Here is a 19,574-nt window from a genome sequence, read left to right on the forward strand (position 1 = left end):
TTAAACATAACGTCAAAACGCGTCGAGCACTTCGTATTTCTTACGTTTGTCAGACACCAGCATGAACTGTAATAGGCGTAAACGGGAAAAAAAAAATGCCCGCCGTATTTATGTGGTAATAAGCCATAGATACACGCTACAAGAAGAGCCATTTCCAATTAAATAAAATCAAATATCCCTATATAGCACCTATAAGGGACTAGTATCGCAAAGGAGAATGACTAGAATAGAAAAGTCGCGGTATGAATCGCACATTCATGAATCATCTTCCTGGATTGTCAGCCAATCAAAATGTTACCAACTTCCCCAATTATCCGATCTAGACTCTTCTTGTGTCTTTAAAATGTCCAATGACATTTGGCTACATGTCAGCGTGCTTCAAGCATATAGAAGAGTTCCTCAGTTCAGATAGTCGCCGGTCACAGCGGAGTGACTGACAGTCGCTCAGGATTACAATAGAGCTTTTAGAAAATATACACAAAGGGTACGAACGACGCAACTTGAAAGTATTCATCGTCAATCACTTTGGATGGTCGATTACATCATACCAAAACGACTCATCATTGAAAAAATTATCCCATCTATTATATATTCCTATTGTATATATATATATATATAGATATGTCCTATTGTTATTTATACAGCAGTAAAAATCAGCAGCATTAACAACAAAGCAATTAACTGCAATAGCGCGATTTTAATTTGAATTTGCTGAATGTTAACTCTGATTTAGACTATTTCCGTTAGCTCTACGTCTGGCAAGCAGCAGTGCTATCACATTCTATAATTCGCGTATCGTATCAAAGAAAAATAATATTCGTTCAGTCGCACCTGTAGGGTACTATCCGATCAATAAAACGGGTCGGCCTGTTAAAATGGCTATGTCGACATCCTTTCCAGTGTCCGGGTGGATACGGCAGCATCAGTACCCAACACTGGCCAAGATCGAAGGCCGAAACAGCGATAAAGTAACCGGCCAGTCGCTACTAGACCCTGTCGTTAATTCAGTTTCGTTCTTGGTGATTGTTAGACATTTTCGTCGTTTTTTCTGTCAGGCAGAGAATGAAAGAGAAGAAGAGCTAAGACTAAAGCCAAAGTATCTATCTAACGTTGTGTTATCCTTTCGAATTGTAACTCGTTGCTGTTGTTTGTCATTTCGATGGAGGTGGCCGTTTCACTGTCCGCTGGCTTTTGCTGCCGCTGGTTGAGCTCTGGATTTTCTCTGGCTTTCGACCGGATCATCTCCGACACTTCAGTCGTTCTTTTTTCGTTTGCTCCTCTCACCTGGCATCTAGCTGTTCTAGCGGGGATCACACAGAATTGGCAGTGCGGATTTGGAGACCTGCTCAATGCCACCAAAAATGCTGTCTACAGCATTTTCTGTCGATAGCTGTTTGTTATCTACCCACCTTTTCCTCTGCGACGGTCAACTAGCTAGCCCTCTGCGCTTTTGAGTGTCAGTGGTCAGACACGCTCAGGAAGCGTCAGAAATAAGAAGGAGTTCACGTGTACAACACGTAGGAGTGTATGAAGCATCGTGATAACGAAAATCGAAGCACCCATGCAGTGTAGAGTTTCTATAGTGTTCTGCTTCGAGGCCCGGCACAATATTATCCCGTCTCCCTCACAAGCGGTTAGTTGCGGTAATCCGCAATTCATCGGTTTCGGGAAGAATCGATGATGGAAGACGCAATCAGCGCTGGTGCATGTAGTAAACTACAGCACAAATCCTTCATGAAAGATGTTAGAGAAAAGATTTTAGGTCTAGGGTAGTTGCTATCAGGCTCATTGTATTCACTCTCTAAAATTAATGAGTTTCAGTTACTGAAAGTCAGGTCGATATAGTTGGTAATGACACATATACTCAATAAGAACGTTATTGTAGCCAGGCGTAGCTCGCGGAGCTAACTAACTAGTTATCATCCGGGTTTTCAAGAAGCAAACTTTATCAACTTGAAAAAAGAGATTACCCACAAGTTGTAACTACGAATCCGACAAAGCCCAAGAAAATTATCGAGTTTAGCTACGAGACAAAGAATAAAGCTACGAGAAATAGATAATTAGGTGTTCAGCGAAGTCTTGGTGTGTGCCGGCAAAAAGTTGAATTAAGTAAATAGGAGTTACTGATGTATATATGCTTGAGCATAAGAGCGTGTTAAGCTCGAGCAAGACGGTCGACGAAGGGAAAGATTACAGGGAAAGCTATTGACGCCGAATTATAACAGGCAATAGAATCTTAGTCTCAAAACTTTTAAAGTATTACACAAAATGGCGCCTAAAAGTTACGACATTTCAGTCATTCCTGATATCATACAGAGAGGAAGCGGAAATGTTATACACACACCATTCCTTTGGCTAGTTATCGCGATTCGTACGAAATAGTTTCAATTTTTGTGTGCGGCACAACGTTGGGTTCGTTGACCTTGAAACTTCGGATCGACGAAATAGTCACCGCAGCTTCATCAACAGCAACGATGGCATCAGTTACGATAATAGCGAACCCGAACTATGTATCTGGTACTTACCGCGTCACTCAGATAAGACAAAACCCAGTCAGCCCATTAGGGTTTCGGGAGATGGGTGCAGCTAAAGACTACTGTGAGACATTGCTTAAGTTCAAATGGCAGCCTACGAATAGACCGTTACACGATCGGGAATTAAAAAGATCCAGAAGGTCAGTTGCTTACAATTCTGAGAGCATCAAGCTCGTCATTAACGGAAGACCATCCTAGCGCTAAGCGTTTGGTCTGTGTTTTTGAGGTCAAATATTAGGTGATTGTGTTTGTGTTATTCGACGTTACATTCGAGCTTATTACATTATATATATATATATATATATATATAGATGTTTTTCAGGTTTATCTAATCAGGAAATATTTTCTCTCTGCAAGTGTTTAAAAAACAAAAAGTTCCACAAGTGCTGCGTTGCTACTTTTAAAAATATTGCCGGGTTAATCACAATGTTGTAGAAATAGCTGAGCATGACGATGGCAATTATGTCCAACCTCAGTGTCGAAAGCAACAAAATGTACTTGGAGATCGCTGACCGCTACTGTCACTTCATCGGTTGTTTGCAATGCGTTTTTAGGAGAAAAAAGATCCACTACGGGGACTTTTCTATGCAGACCTTCGAAGGGTTATGTACTCAATGCAGACCTAACGGATTCCATTTAAGAACGTACTATTGACTTCCAGCAACAGATCGATAGTCAATAACGAGCTAAGACGGAAAGAACTCTTGCTCGTATAACTCTTGTTGACACGCGCTTGATTCTTTTATTAGATCTTCAAACGCGTTCCAGTCGAACACGCATTATCGGCCATCTGCGGACCCATCGTTATATGCGAAGCAAGAAATACTGACAATATAGGAGGGTTACATCTCCTGTTAAAGCAACTGTCCCAAATCACATGTAAAAGCAAGCCGTTTCTAAGAATACATCTGCATATTAACTATCACACTCTTCAATGAACGTCCTGACATATACACTGCCTGTGGACAGACAGCATTAGCAATGCTGTTGCTTGTTAAAGTAAAACAAATCTGTAGCAACAATGGACTACGTGAAGCTGGCCAATAAGTAAAAGCATTTTACTAAGATAAGGCTTTCCCCTGACGTCCCTGTGTGGCGACACAGCTCCGCAATAAAGGCCCAAAAGAAATCGGCTGGCTTAAACTGGATAATTCGCTTGAAGAGGGCCACGCCAGTGACAACTGGCGTCCGTAATGCATATCTTTAGCACCATTGGCACCAGAGAGATCGAAAATCGTGACCGGTTAGTCAACTGAATGTCGACTTAATTTCAAAGGAATGGCTTCGCTATAACCTAAACAACAACAAACAGCTAAGACATAAACACAACACGACATAGGCTTATAAATCCAAAACTGAAAATCTATAGAAGAAGAATAGTTAGTTATATGAACACGAGTCCTTTGAGCTAACGGAATGTTTACCGCAAGCTGGACTAGTAACTTCAAATAGCGCAAAACATTTTCGGCACAGTTTCATACAAAGCATAGTTAACTGCTACTAATAACCCTGTCGATGACAGAATTCCCGTTATTCCTGATAAGGCCGCGTTTTATCAGATACAACAGACAGCACGGCAGCAGACGTGCTTAGTCTGGCGTGGGCGGTCGGGTAATAAAAAAAAAATGGCTAACGTCTCGCTACGACGTCGACGCTAACATCGAATGTTTCAGACAGCTGATGCGTTCAATATGTCACCAGCTTCGTGGCGTTAGTGACTTTGTCATCATTAAGTAAACAGGCCAAAGCATAGAAAGGGAATGCTGCCATATAATAATAAACTCCTTATACTGGATACGATTAATGGCCAGATGCTCTTATGCAAAGAGTGAAAGTCTCCGCAGACCGGCCGTCGCGCCCGGACAGGTAAGTAGTTTTGCATCTTTACCCACATTGAATTGTGTAGCCATAGGCAGTGTTTCATTGATATTGATGGTTTCCAAATCCCAGATGTAATGGTTAGTAGCAAGGTCGCGAATGAAGTACAAAGAATAATACGGTTCGACCGATAGGTGGCTGAACGTCTAACACTGAGGAGTGAATCTGAACGGGTTCTGATGCTGGATTCTACGTAAAGAAAGTATAAAATTCTTTTGGGTTGAAAGGGTTACTGGGTTAGGCAATCGGTACGGTAACAACTAAGATTTGTAATTTCGTAAAGAAAACAACGTATGTGTGTTATAAGAAGAAAGAGCTTCAAAAAAATTTAGCGGTTTACCCAACAATGTGTGCGTATGCTAACTTTTGACATTTTCTTAGCTATTCTGAGATCTGATCTGATTTTTTTAGTGAGCAGGACTCTAATAATTTACAATATTAAAATTATTTATTCGCATAAATGAGTAGGGAGATTAATGAACCTCTATCAAAACTCCATCGTAAGTTACCCGCTCAATCGGCTGGTCGGAATTGAATACATTTCGTCCGGTGTGTGTCGCATAGTTTATTTATACACAGTTTAATTTCCGCCATATCTAAAAGCAACTTACTTCTGCACATATGTAGCAGCGACAATGCAAGCTCTGCACACTGTCAAACGCTGTTCTGTTTCGATTCACAGAACCTGACGCCAGAAAGGCTTGAAAAACCCATTCCCTGAAAGCTTCTTGCATCACCTTTCAGCTCTCATAGCTTCACCGTGATGAAGCCGTGCGCTGCACCTTCGTAGAAAAAAGCAAAAATAAAAAAACCCCATTCGGTTCTATGATATAACGTTCAGATAGGAGCCAAACACAAATAAGCCGATTATATGAAGGACACCTTTTACGAGTTCTGGACTCATTTTCGTAGTTATCTATCTCTCTTCGTCTTCGTCTACGTGCAGACGAAAAATTACATTTCATCACTTCCGTGCTAGTGCAGACATCTTGGCATGTGTTTTTTCGAGTAGGTAAAAAGATCCAATTAAATTAGAGTTTTTGTTAGAAACCATTGGTCACAACTTCAATAGCTTCTGCATTATAATATTCTCCCTATGATGCATCTATGTCGAGTATGGAGGACCGTATCTGTATAGCTTTTCCCATGGTTATATTGTCACTTTATATTGCGATACATTGACTTTTAGTACAAATATTCAAACAAGCGTATATGGCAATGACGAAGTACATGCAAGTTCAATTTTATGCTTATTTTACTATCTTTACACGGCACAACAGTCGCACAGTAAAGGCCGACAAGCGTAAATAGGTAGTGCTGTTTACGTGCAGCGAATGCTATGGAAGGATGCCATTCTTGCATAAATAAACGTGTTGAAATAAGAAGGACGGCTGTGGTCATGAATTCTCCGTTGCTGCCGGCGTTTCAGCTATGCACCGATGTTCTTACGCAACAAAGAGACAAAAAACATAGAATAAAATCTTTTCACACCTTTGCAACCCATTTTCTTTTTTCTGTTTGTTCGTCCTATGGCTATTATTACTATCGATGCTACTTTCATTACTGCTACATGAACTATCAAATTATGAAAATGGGTTTTCGCCATTAGTGAAAGTGCTCGTTTTCGATTCGTGGGTATGATGGGACACTCGATAGACTGGCACCGCTACTTCGCAGCCTTCACACTACCGGCCGCTAGCAGATGCGTTGGTCGTTAACGATCGATGGTGTCGAAGTGGTGCCCTAAGTCTCATGCAACCGGGGGTTCACGCCTCGCTCCGGCGTGTACAAGGATGGCTGGCTAATCGAACAGTGGCCAAACTACGATCTAACCCCGCTTCTCTGAATCGGAACAGGGTTAAGTATTGTAGACTTGCTATTCTCCAATTTTGCAAATAAACATTTGCTGACTCTTCTCCTAGCACAGCTATCCCCGCCGCTGCTACAGTTGTTGGAAAAGCCGTTTCTGCTGAAGCTCTTCTGTCAGCTTCTGATGCTGTGGTATCGATGCGAAGCCCTGGCAGTCGTTGATCGACTGTTAGTGACAATATCGGTTAGCGGCTCCCTCGTCGGCTGACGTTGTAACTGCACGTTTTTCCTTCCGTCGAGTTGTCCATAATCGAACCTTAAATTCTGTTCGCCGTTTTTCTTCAACGTGTTTTACGTGTTTTTTTTTTTTTATTGAATTAATTCATAGCTAACCGCAACGATAGACGTTTTTGTCAGTAACACGGTCAGCCCATTGCTCGTCTATTTTTTAGCCTTGATGGGATATCTACCGAATGTGTTGATCGATTACTGTTTAAGCGCTAGTTGGAGCAGCTGAAGTCGAAAACGACTTGACAGCCCATATGTGTCAATGTAGATTCGAAGTATATCTAACATGTCCGCGGTACCCCTCGCGAATGACAAAGCTAGCAAACCTTGTAGACTCTAAACGGGAACGATTACGATCAATCTTACCTTGTTGCTCCTCTACACCGTTTCATTGATTTTTCTCGTTGATCTCTATGCTTCAAATAACGTTCAATAACGTATGCTTCAAATATTCAATCTAATCTTGTAGGGTTTTCACGAATTTTTTTTATTTAAGAGAAAATGTTGTTTTCTGTCGCGCCGACAATATGATATCTAACTTAATTAACGCTTTATTAATAGCTCCTAATAGAACTGGCGTCTCGCAATGCTAGATGGGATATTTGCTATGAGTTTCTGTTTCGGTTGCGCAGTTAAGTGACACGGGTTTTCAGTGTTGATTTCTCAAATAATCTTTACATTGGTCTTTGAATCTTTTTTCCCAAACGTTTCTTTTTCGTTTCTGTATTCTATGGTACGCTATTCTCTGAATGAGGAACTTTTCCGCGTCTCTCGCGGCATTGTCTTATCGGCTGTAAGAGGCACCCGTTTGTTTAACCTTATTAATGAACCGAACATACATCTCGTTATATTAGAGGTAAACCGCCATACTCTTTAGCCTTGATTAAACCACTGACCAAGTCAAACTTGTTTTTCTTTATTCCTCGACTACTTTCTACTTCGTCTACAGCGTAAAGCTACTAACGACGAAAAGACGAGGGGAGCAAACTCATTTCAGCATTGAATGTGAGGGCAACGAACGATGAGCTTTTGAAGCTAGTGTTTGAGTACATTCTTATTAAACTTACTAAGCAATAAATCTTTATGCCCTTTTGTAATGCAGCTGTCTTAACCAATGTTAACAGTGGTAGAAATAATGGTGATAACTATTATTCCAATTCAGCTATCAAAGACCAATGGAGCCGCAGGATAATTGTGTAGATTGGTTGAGACCAGTTCAAGCAGAGGCCACTAATAAGCGGGTATTTGGATAAAATATCGAACTTAAACCAAGATAAACAGGCTTTTGGCGTGATGGGCCTTCTTTGTGGGAGTAACTGTGGCGCGGAGGACGACTGCAGCTACTTTCTCTTTAGCCGTTAACTCTATGGTTTAGCTCCGTTTATTATAATTTACTCGTCCCGTGTATATCGTATGCGTTTGGGTATCTTTATAGTCACAATATCTCTTTATCTAACAGATTTTTTTTTGAACCAAGGCAAGACGGGGTCGCCAGTGTGAGCCCACACACTATTTTCGGACTTGAATCATTCCGTTGAAGAACATTGACTAACTGAACGATTACGCCGAACCTCGTAGCTGTGCATCTTGACTGCATATATAGCTCTTTATTACTCTTGTAAGTGTACGAAACATTTATGCTTACATTTACAGGCACTATGTACATCGCTTAGATACATATAGAACTTACGTAATTCGTTGATAGCTATCGAAAGTCTAATATAGCTGCGCATCCTGGGCGAACAGTCGGTTTTTCTCAACAATTAACACGTCTGTGATATAAGAGTACATAGACGGATTCTAAGCACGGTAACAAGCAGGCCGTAATGAACTCCGAGCGAGAACTTACATCTCAGTAAAGCCCCGGGACATATCAATTTTTTGGTTGATTATCTTCGTGTTTTTCCATGTGAAATATAAATAAGTTTGTCAAGCTTTTTCGCACACCTCACAAACACCCCAGTTGTAACTACGGCAGCTTTAGCAGCAGCTGCTTGGGCACTATTTCACTGAAACAAAAATTGTTACATTTAAAAGAGAAAAAAGAAGACGAGGAGGAAATTACTTTGAGCGGTCAGAGGTTAATTTTTGGACTCGAACAGCTTTCCGCCCTAAAATTTTAAATCCCATCGCTACTTCTTTCAGATATATACCTTCCGGGGAGCTGGAACTTTTTGCCGCATATGTTAAACGAGCGGCTTGCACAGAACTACGTCGCAGAAAAAATCGTTCTTTTTTATTGTTACTATAGCCGTTATAAGGCAAGCGAGCGGGCGGGCGGGCAGGCGGGCGGGCGGGCGGTTACCGCGAACCCGCAAATACTTATGATGTCTTCCTTTAACTTAGCAGAAGCAACACACTTCTACAAGTTAGTACAGGACAGGTCCCATTGACTAAAAACACGTGACTATTTAAGTCGTTTCATCTTGTCTCGTGCAGGCTTTTCTTTGCTATATAAAACAATTTTTAAATATCATAAATATGCAACAATATCACAGATACGATACAAACGATCTACCTATAGGACTAATACACGCACGCCTTACGTCGCCATAATTACTCTGTAAAATAAAAATTATTATTTTTACTATTGTTATATGAATACACGCTTACTCTCCGCTCTAGTTTAAAGTCTGCTCAATTCAGCAACATAGTTTTCACATTACTTTATAATGCGATTGGGTGATAGCTATAAGCAGTAAAAGCGTTTTGCGACGACCTCTGTTATTTTCTAAATATGTACTTACGTTACTTAGGTGTAGCGAAGTGATAAAAATACAAACTATGATCTGGGTTTGGCATTAGAAACCTCAACCCGGGTGTCCCATTGCATATTTATCAAATTCTTTTGTAGCAGCAACGTATCGTGGAGTTTTCTAACGATGATATGCAATTGCCTCGAAAGCGCCACAGCTCAAGCCACCGATATTGCGCACTGGAACCGCATATTTCCAAGGGTCTACGTTTAGTAGTTAGCATCGGCCCCAATGGGCGAAACGTGTAAATCTTTACGTATTTCGGTTTAGGCACAGTGAATCGCAGCATATATCGACAGAGAGTTTTTTCGTCTTTACCCCTATGATTTTTACTTCTAATAAAGCAGCATAAAGTAGAGAATTTTTTCCCCGTCATCTCTTGCCGTCATTTGTCTTAGAGCCTTTTTTTACCATACTAAAATATACAGTGCAGCAGCATGTTCGGAAGGTGTCCCATCTTGTCCGTCGCCTCTTTCCTTTCTAGGCCAAATCAACTCCTAGTAAATATGCCAGGCGGCACCGGTACCATACATTCAATAGGATAGATCGTATCGCTATAATACTTTTATATAATTGAGCGCGTCTTTTTAATGTCTGTTGTCCATAGTACCTTTCCCGACTACTACCGAGTGTATGAGGAAAGGGGCGCATGGGAGCGTCGGTTGACCCAGTACGACGGTCTCGCGGGGCAGGAGCGTAAACTTTGTCACAGTAACGTCAGTTCCAGCCAACGCTTTCAATGTTTCGCCTTCGAACGCAGGATCAGTACTACCTACAGTCCATTTCGGTGCAACATATATTAGGCAGGATTAGCTGTGCCTAACCAAGTGAATTTAAGGAAGGCATTATATTTCAAAGGAGAAATTAAAAATGACAGAATTGATGTTCCAGCTAGCTGGTCGCCACTAAAAGAACCAACCACGACAAGGGACAGCGGATCGAATTCCGCATAAGATTAAACGCCATAGGCCAATAATGTTTTTTCTAGCATTTAGTTGCTCTTCTTGATTTATATCTTCTGTACAAAAGATAAAAATAATTAACTTTTTTTTATATAATCTAAACCAAAAATATAAGTGATAGCACGTATAGTAGTAGGCACCTGCAAAAAGTGATGGATCTATTCGATATGCCATATACACAAACAAGCTAGGTGAGAATTCATAGAAATATTAATATCGCTAGAATGATCTAGTTAAAAGTGTTATGGGGGGTCTCTACACATGAACATCAAATCTCTCAAATCGCTCAAACAGACGCTTCTACTAATGCCATAAGTATATGAACAAAATTGTCCTAGGGCCGGTTCTACGTTGCCATAGGCTGGTCCTGGTAGATATAGGTCCAATAGACCAATGTTGATGGCGTACGATACATGCCTGAAGCAGCATAAGCCATTGGAGAAGCGTAGGGCGCGGCTGGAATAAAGCCAGCCAGCCAGCCAGCCAGCCAGCCATCCTGTGACCCAGACGGAATAATTTACTATTACAGATAGAGCTTGGGTTCGCTGTTTCATTTCACTAACGGATAATTACCGTTCAGTTTTTATCGATAGTAGAAGATAAACATTAAAGCAATACATTCATGTTGCGATAAACAATAAACAAGAAGTGTTTTTGGGTTTCTGAATGTGTTTTGTGAATCCCTTAGTGTTATATTATATAATAGTAGGCATATAGACAACCGGAGGAACAGGTCATAGGGAATAGATACATGGATGAAAGGTCCACACTCACTTCACAGAACCCTGTCGAAATAAAATTGCGCAATCAATTTTTGCAATGCCTCTGTGCTTTTTAACAGTGTTATTTATACTAATTTCATTAATGTGGCTCCTTTCGGCGACTTCTATATAGCATTCGTCTGATATCTGTTGCCATTAAGCGATCAAAAACTACACAATGGATTCTTTGAAAATTTCTTAGCCAAAAAATTACCATACGAGGCAAACTTTAATTGTATACTTGGAATACACATTGTTGTGAGTATTGCGTCATCGGTTAAATGAGCAGCTTCGTAAGTTATACGTTGAAGAAGTAAAATAATTGTGTGTTTGTTATATTTTTAATATGTTTATGATAGAGTGTAAAAACCAGAAACGTTCGTTGTATCGAACCCCGTACTTCTTTACCGGCACTCAATCGTTTGCAGCATTTTAAAGTGCGCCTCGACTGGGCTTTCGTTCATTGCCGTGTATTGTCTACGCTTATTCAAGCCCGCAAAACATATTAGAGGGCAATCCACTAGGGATTTCTAGTGAATTTTTGACACCTCGCTTTGAAAACATAAGCGTTTTTTTTTTTACAATATACGGCCTATACAATACACGTTGGTTTAATGTAATGGCTGAAGAGAGTCTTTTTTTTTTTAATCGAAGTAGGGGTTTGGCTTGAAGTTCTAGGCGTCGGTGAAGTTTTCAGGCATAAAATTTATGGTTGATGTGCTCCAACTACTCCTTGTTCCACAAAGGAGATATCTATTATCTATAATGGAGCCACTTTATGATACACGGCATATTCGAGCGGATCTCAAGCCAACACAATAGTTCATAGTGATAGCAATAACTTTTTTGTACACCACAGTAATTAGACGTAGCGCGTCTGATAAAAAATGGTCACCTGCGTTTAACATTATCATTGGCTGCTACGCTACAAGCCGTACTGTATTCAAGGTCGAGAATGATTGCCTCTCGACTGTGCTATTCGGTAGGGCTCAACTATGGGACGACAGATGAAATCGTCGCTATTACCCCGACGTTCAACACGCTATGCCAATGTGTCTATCTATTTAACTCCACCTGACTATCACGGCTTGAGCAGGAAAACTTTGCGTATCTATAACACGCTCATTCTATTGGTATAGCATCTTAATCGATGAAAAAGAGCTGTCTAAAGGCAAGTGAATTCAGCAGGTCGTTGCCGTCCGCTATAGCCAAAGTCCACTGACAAGCGGTGGACGAGAAATAACGCCCAAATTTACCAAAAAACCTTTGGACAAATGAATTAATCTATCGATCGTAGCTTGGGCTTGTTAAACAAGGAGTACACTGCTGAGCTTAGCGACCGGCCAGCAGAACTGATAGTTACAGCATTCATGGACCGTCAAGGTGCCGTCGAGTTGGGACGGATCAGTCGACGTTGATTCGGACTGGAGAAGCAGTGAGCTCGATTAAATTTCGCGTCTCACCCAGGATCGTTTAGCTACATCAAGAGACATTCGGCAAGCACCTTCGTCCACCTTTAGTCAGCTTGCACCGGTATGTGATTGTATGTAAGTTGGGGTAGTATTTGTATTTTGCTTGGAACCGGTTACTAATCAGCTTGACTGTGTTACGCTTAAAAGCTATACTGTTAGCTGTTCGAGAAGAACACGATCTGATCGGATTTTAGCAGAGCTCCTTTTTACCCCATTACGCATCATGTTGCTGGTGTGATGTTAACAGTGATGGCAACGGATGACCCCACCTGCAGAGACATCGTGTCGCCGTCGTTTCCTGGTCGTTTGTATATATTTCTCGCTTGACCGAATATGTGAAACACGCTTTACCGAAGCAGGACTCAGGGAAGAATTATATCGCGGTCCGCGTCCAGTTAATCAAGATAAACGCTTCCATTGCGGCATCCCAGCGCTCTAGACCGATAGGTAAGAATCCGACATCGAGTAGGTAAACTCGATCTGCTTGAACGTGCAGCTGATGGAAAGGCTAACGTGGAAATCAACTGCCACATTCGTCTCTAACGTCCACGATGCAACCTGACTTGTGATATTTTGCAGACAAACCGCTAGTACAAACATCAAGGTACCTGCTGTATTATGCTGCTATAGGCCCAAAGACGAAAGGCAAAATCTAGGTGAACATACTTTACCAGCCAAGACGTGGATAATTTCAAGAATTTTTTCCTGAACAGTTTCATTAGCCCTATGGGATCAAACTATCTCTTCTTCTATATCAGACTTCAAGTCGACTCGCTAAAAAAATAACGTGTTTATTCTAATAGTGTTACTGCATAGAGCGTAATAAAGCGTATAAAGAATGCAAACTGCCAAGTTATGTTTCGCATTGTGGAGTCGAAGTGAAGAAGTTTTGCTGTTCCAACCCAAGATGTTGTCACTGAGACCGAGTCACCGTACGAACTTGATCACACATACATATATTTATAGGTATAGCTAGATACTGAAAATTATGTAGCGGATCTTTTTCTCGTTACTACCTTAGGCGGCAAAAGGGCAAAAAAAACACTTCAAATTTGCGCGCACTCGACTTTCTGTCACCAGGTAGAGTCCACTGATGATATATGTCTACGTCTGTTCAGCTGCGTCAGCACAGACGAGGGTCTGGGGCTGACTTAGTATTGGGCGGGGCATCATTATTGCCCTTCTCGATAGAACAGTATTGCTTATTTCTGCGGGCTGCGGACGAAACTAGCTGCTAACTGAAGGGCTGTTACGAGCCCCGCTGTGGCGGCATTATTGCCCCGCATCCCCCTTTTGCCTTTCGTGCAAATGACGCAAGTGATTAGGAAGTAGTAGCCTTAAGTCTTGTTCAAACTGCATTAGCCATTTCCGTCATTGTACAGTAGTAATTAGTCTAGGACCCGCATGTTCATTGCTGTCGAGCCACGGCCAAGTGACAGGCTGCATCGCCCGGCGAAATGAGGAGATCGCGCCTTAACTATTACCTAGTAAGCAGTAACCATTGCAGAAATCGATGATATCTTTTTTCTGGCGTCAGTGCTTATTTTGTCCTGCTATCGTATGGCTGAGCTATTTGAAGTGTGCGTGTATCAGAGCCAAAATGGGAAGGAAAATAAAAGAGTCTGTGGCTGTGACGCGTGGTGCCAGAGCTGCTTCTCGAAACTTTCGATACCCGAAACCCGCGTCTCTGATTGATGCTCTACTCATTTCGTTGACGGTGCCTGAACTCGTGTGCGTACCTAGATAAAATCTGGTTAAGCAATTCTATGTGTGTAATGGCAATAAAACTATCTTTTGGCTAAATATCTAATACGATTTATTCAAGAAGCGATACATTTTTTCCGTTATAAGACAGCTCAAGTACTTTCACTTATTCGATTATTCTTTATATTGAGCATGTTTTTTTAGAATTTAGATTTTTTTGCACCGTGAAAAAGGTTAACCTATCAAGATAGTTTCGCCCTAAGTTACCAAAAATGTTATTGACCAAAATCAAACAAGATCCCCAGGCCATTATCATCCCCCCCCCCAGTTCACTTAAATGGTAATCTGTTCATATTGTTTGTGTGTTGATTTACTGCTTCAAAGAGCGAATACTTGTATCAAAAATGTCTGGCTTAATTTTGCATGAGTGTTCTAACGCCTTCCTCTGTTCAGCTGTACTTTCTCTCCGGCATAGAGCCTAATAATGACATTATTATTATTACTGTTTAGCTCAATCGTGGGGCAATACTTTTGCACACTATATACACACTATATATATATATATATATATATATATATATATATATATATATGTACACACTATAGAAAGGCAATTAAACGTTCATAAGACAGCCATTCTGTCGCGTAGCAGAGACAATCTGAACTATATTAGGTTTAGCCTGACACTGATTTTACGAGAGTATATGCGAAATGTCAAATTCTCGAAACGGCTCAATTCAGCATCCTACTTTCACATCCCGTCAAATGAGAACTTCAAGTGCAAGTTCTTCCTACCATAGCGACACCCTAAAGCTAAAGCTTAAATGATACCTGTTGGATAGTTCCAGCAACTGGGAAGTCCAAGATCCTGTGATAGGCCTAATCGGATTCCTATCACACACTCTTTAGATTCTTAGTTAAGCCAGTATTTCGGAAGATCACAAATTCTTCTTTTTTTCAAGCTTTCATTAATCTGTCGCGTGAATACGCAATATTTCATACCGGAAACGTACAAATGAAATAATGCACTGCGTTCAGCTTAAACACAGTATCTGTTAGTCTGTAATCGGAAGACCAACAAGAATATGCCCCTTTAAAACTGCCTCACGTTAACATTATGGTCGAGAAGTGATGGTACAGGACCTACTGGATCAGATTACGGTTAGAATTATAAGACGATTTCAATGATGGCTAGGTGCCTGCACTCCGTACGTGTAATCCCCTGGTAAAACGCAACCCTTTCTTAAAACAATTACTAGCAAAGCTAACGTCAGGCGTACATTAACAGGGATCGATTGCAATTACAATATGTCGTCTACGGCGGGACTGGACATCGGGAAGGCAAGTCGCTGTAGATAATTGCGGATTAGATTTTGGCCCTGTTTTGTCAGACAGAAGTGTACAGTTAAGAAGGCAGAAAAAGACATGTGATAGTTTTATTGAATCGACCTAACCTGGGTGCGTTCGAATCTGATATTAGTAGTATTTACTGTAATACATTTGTGTTAATTAACATAATTTTACGTAAAATAATTATTTTATGGATAGGGCAACGAACGTAAAAGGGAGATAATTTTTCGAGTGCGAACACAAACGTTCGGAAAATTTACATTTGTCTTTTTACTTTTTTATTTCCTTTTGCAGTTCCAGCAAAAAAAAAGTCCAACAGATTCTTCGAATGATTAGCAGCTTTTTTTAGCATAAGGACAAAGGCCTATTTTTGAAAACATAGATCCTGATATTAGTTTTAATGCATGTTTGCGATGATTCGTGATGGACGCGGAGTTGGATTTCGCCAAAGAGACGATTCGCCCATCCACAAAGTTTCGGATCTGCAAATGACTAATGGTACCGCTAGTACTTACAGCTAAAAGCCTTCCCAAAAGACAAGCAGAACCTTACAGATGAAATACATTCGAGCGTAGCTCATCCGTCCATTTCCTCTTAGATAGGCTCGGTTGCAACCCAGGAAAACTTTTCGCAGCGATGAAAACGTTTCCCCATGGGTTGACCGGCCAGCTTTACAATTTATCTTGATATTGGTACCAATTTATTAAAATCTCCAAACTCACTTTCCAGAATCCTTAAATTACGCGTATACGAAATGTCTAGCCACTTGAAAATGATCAAGTCAATATCTCTACTCACAATCGACAAGCCGAATTTGTCTTACCATACGAGCCCGGTGGGGAAATTGATCGTACATTACAAAGTAATCCATAATATTGTTTTTGACATTGAATTCAGTTTTGGGCAGCTTTCCGTGGCTAAGATGCTCTCACGAAAATGTCCGTCGAAGACAAATTGTGACGCATCCGTTTAAATAGAGACCGATCGCTGCTAGGAATTGCATCGGCAACCCGAAATTCACAGCTGGTCATTTTTTCGGAATTGTTTACATTTTCAGCGCCCAGGCGATGGGTCAATCAGCTTTAAGGCACTAAAAACGACGTATTCCATTTTAATCTTTTTTCAACGGTTAGAAGCTCATGGGGTCGCTAGGAAGCATTGGCTTTTTCAAGCTCAAGAGACTTGCTCTGCCCGCGAACCTTTAGACTGTGGTCAACATCTATAAGAAAAAAACTGTTACCTCTGACTGGGCAGTAACCCAATCTAATCAGATGACCCTTCATTCAGTATAATCTAGCCGCATCGCTAGTGTACCATTAGCAATGTAAGTGTCATGATATTCGTGCCTTGGAGTGCGTTGATACGAACCAAAGGCAGCATGAATTTCTTATGGAAATGGTACATTTGCTGTGTTTTTTTTTGGATCCAAATGTGTCCATATAATTCTAATTTCTGCTTTGTAATTGGTATTAGAAAGGCCCGAATAACTGCGAAGGTCTACGGGCCGTCTCTTCCTCTCCGAAACCAGATTCTATTCCACAGGCCGAATAGGACGAGCAATAGTCATAATAGTCAGTTGACTGTGAGACAGGTGACTCTATGCTGGTCTGCGATTGTTGAGCGTTACAGCAGCGGCAGCGGCGGCAATAGAACAGATCGCTTCGTTAACTATGTCCAACAGCTCAGAGGTTGTTGACCTCTCTGATGTATGCCTCGTCCGACGACGATGGCTACGTCTACAGGCGTTATTGGAGTGCCGCTGGCCGGCCAGCCGGCCCCGAAGAGGCCCCTAACTAAGGACTAACTGGGAGAGATAAAGCAAGAAAGAAAACGTTGGCGAAAAGGCGAAAAAGCGAGAACGACGAAGGGAGAGAAAGGGGAACTCCGAGTGAGCGGAGACGTTGTGGTGTGCACGCGTATCCATTTCAATTACGTGTCACCTTCGTCTTGCTTTTCGCCATTTTCTGTGGAGTATGTCCCGAAACTTCAAGGCGGCTTCGCCTAAGCAATGCTCCTTTCGGCCGACTCAGCCGCTCGCCTAAAATGGCACATAAACAGGCCGAAATGCTAAAAGGACGGAGTGCTGCCGGTTACCGTAGACATAAATGCCATTGACTCACTACCTACACTGCTGGCCGGCGGCTAAGTGGATGGCCACTGACTGAGGGGACTCCACAAACGTCCACAAAAAAGTCCGCGAACAAACAACAGCAGACAGTGACTCCAGCCACAACAACAATACGCTAAGGGAAGCGGTAGCAACAGCAATGGCTGTAGCGGAATCATCTAGCAGTGAAGCACGCAGAGGCATTCTCTGAAGGGGGCAGACCGTCCAACTTCGGAGTCAGCCCTCGGTCTCTGTGAGTCAGTGCTCACCGGCAGCTCCTCACGCCTAGAGACGGACGCTGAGCTGAGCTAGGAGCTGCTGTCAAAACAGGTTAATAGCTCATGACAAATCGTGGTTTTATTCAGTAACGTCCTTTCGTAACCACCTCTATCCTATCCTATCCTATCCTACCAAATCTTATCATCTTTCACTGCTTTGCCTTTTATCAAAAGCAGAAAAATGATTTTATCACTTTGTGATTTACTGTTGAGGTAACAACTATTGATAATGGCTGCCTCAGTAAGGGGACTATGATAGGCGCCCTTCGTCACATGTAGTTCGTCAATGGGTAACATCAATAGTACAAGTCCGATAGACAAAAGAAATAAATAGGTAAAATGGATGAAGAAAAGTCAAGTTTCATCATGCCAGTGGAAAAAGAACAGCGACTGTACATCTATCTCAGCGCCTTTATCTGCGCGCAAAAGATAAATTCGCAACGCTACCGGGGGGAGCCTACAGAGGGAAACTGAATGCAACTACATTACTGGTTCGTGTTTAACGAGCGGTGGCATTGTCATGCTTGTCCAACCATGCTGCTTACCGCGATTACTGATACGGCGGGTGAATTTGCTGAAAGAGTAGACGGCAAAGGGAACACTTTTTCCGTTTAGCGACGTCAATGTGTTGTAGTCGTTGTTATGAAGTCAAAAGCGTGTTAGTGGTCATTTAAGCATTGTTGTTGTCAGAAGGATAGGGTTAATGGTCAGCAGTTCACTAGGGTCGGACGAGCAATATCGGGATTGACGTTTGCCTCACGTAGCCTTCTTTGGCGTTTCTAGCAAACTTGAAGGCAACGTCTATTAAGCGTTTGGTACCATTGCGATTGCTGCTGCTTGTGGGCCGCAATGCGTACCAGGCCAGATGAATCGAAGCCAGACTGAAGTTTTAGCAAGCCAAAGATGTTTTTCAGCTGAAACCACATAAGCAGTGGCTACAGTGCCCCTAATTTACCTCTCCCATGCATATACCTTCTGAACGAGTAATTTCTAGAACCTTGGTTGCGGTCGCCGATGATGCTCTACTGAAACTATTTCTAAATAGCTATGAAAAGAAGTCAGCTGACATGATCGCAGCTTGGACATAGCTTTACGGTTAATTGCGAAAAACCCCCCGTTTTTCTCTACCCTTACGTAGGCACTTACCCCCTTCCACGAGGAGTGCCTATGTAAGAGCTTTGTCTGGTATGCTTTTCTCCGCGAGAACTACCAAGGCCGCTTTAGAAAAACAAGTTACTCAGTTCCGGCTGTGTAGCCACTAAGCGGGCCGTTACATAGTGTGCGGCGCTCGAAACGCAACGCTTTTACGCAATATAATATGATAGAACAACAAATTACGTGAAAAATATACACAAAAAACTTTCGAGGCTAGTGGCTATGCTCAGCCGGTACCTGATACTCAATGCTATTTTCTCTCTTCCCTTAAATCCAATCTGTGGGACAAAGAACACTTTTTTCAAAAGGGGTCAATAGGAGTGAGACAGTTCATAAAGACTGCTTAGTTATTATGTTTTTTTTTTACCAGTATGTTTTTCATATGACTCCACCAGTGCAGTGGTGCTTGACGGACGTTCAACACTGCGTCGTTCGTCGCTGGTTTGACGATCAGCAACGAGCCCATCTATAAATTTGGCGTTTCATTCGACCCGTCCAGTCGGATTTTTGCAACAGAGAT

At 41.7% G+C, this 19,574-nt stretch overlaps 2 long non-coding RNA genes across 2 annotated transcripts; both read left to right on the forward strand.

Moving 5' to 3' along the window:
- Positions 1–4,283: 4,283 nt before the first annotated feature.
- LOC111270295 (uncharacterized) lies at positions 4,284–10,887 on the forward strand. Its single transcript, XR_002686246.2, has 2 exons — positions 4,284–4,400; positions 9,873–10,887. It is a non-coding gene; the product is annotated as an uncharacterized LOC111270295 (long non-coding RNA).
- A 1,375-nt stretch (positions 10,888–12,262) lies between these two features.
- On the forward strand, positions 12,263–14,252 carry LOC111270294 (uncharacterized). Its single transcript, XR_002686245.2, has 3 exons — positions 12,263–12,521; positions 12,708–12,907; positions 13,040–14,252. It is a non-coding gene; the product is annotated as an uncharacterized LOC111270294 (long non-coding RNA).
- Positions 14,253–19,574: the final 5,322 nt, after the last annotated feature.

The sequence above is a fragment of the Varroa jacobsoni genome, unplaced genomic scaffold, assembly GCF_002532875.2.
Source record: "Varroa jacobsoni isolate VJ856 unplaced genomic scaffold, vjacob_1.0 scaffold_1461, whole genome shotgun sequence".
Lineage (NCBI taxonomy): Eukaryota > Metazoa > Arthropoda > Arachnida > Mesostigmata > Varroidae > Varroa > Varroa jacobsoni.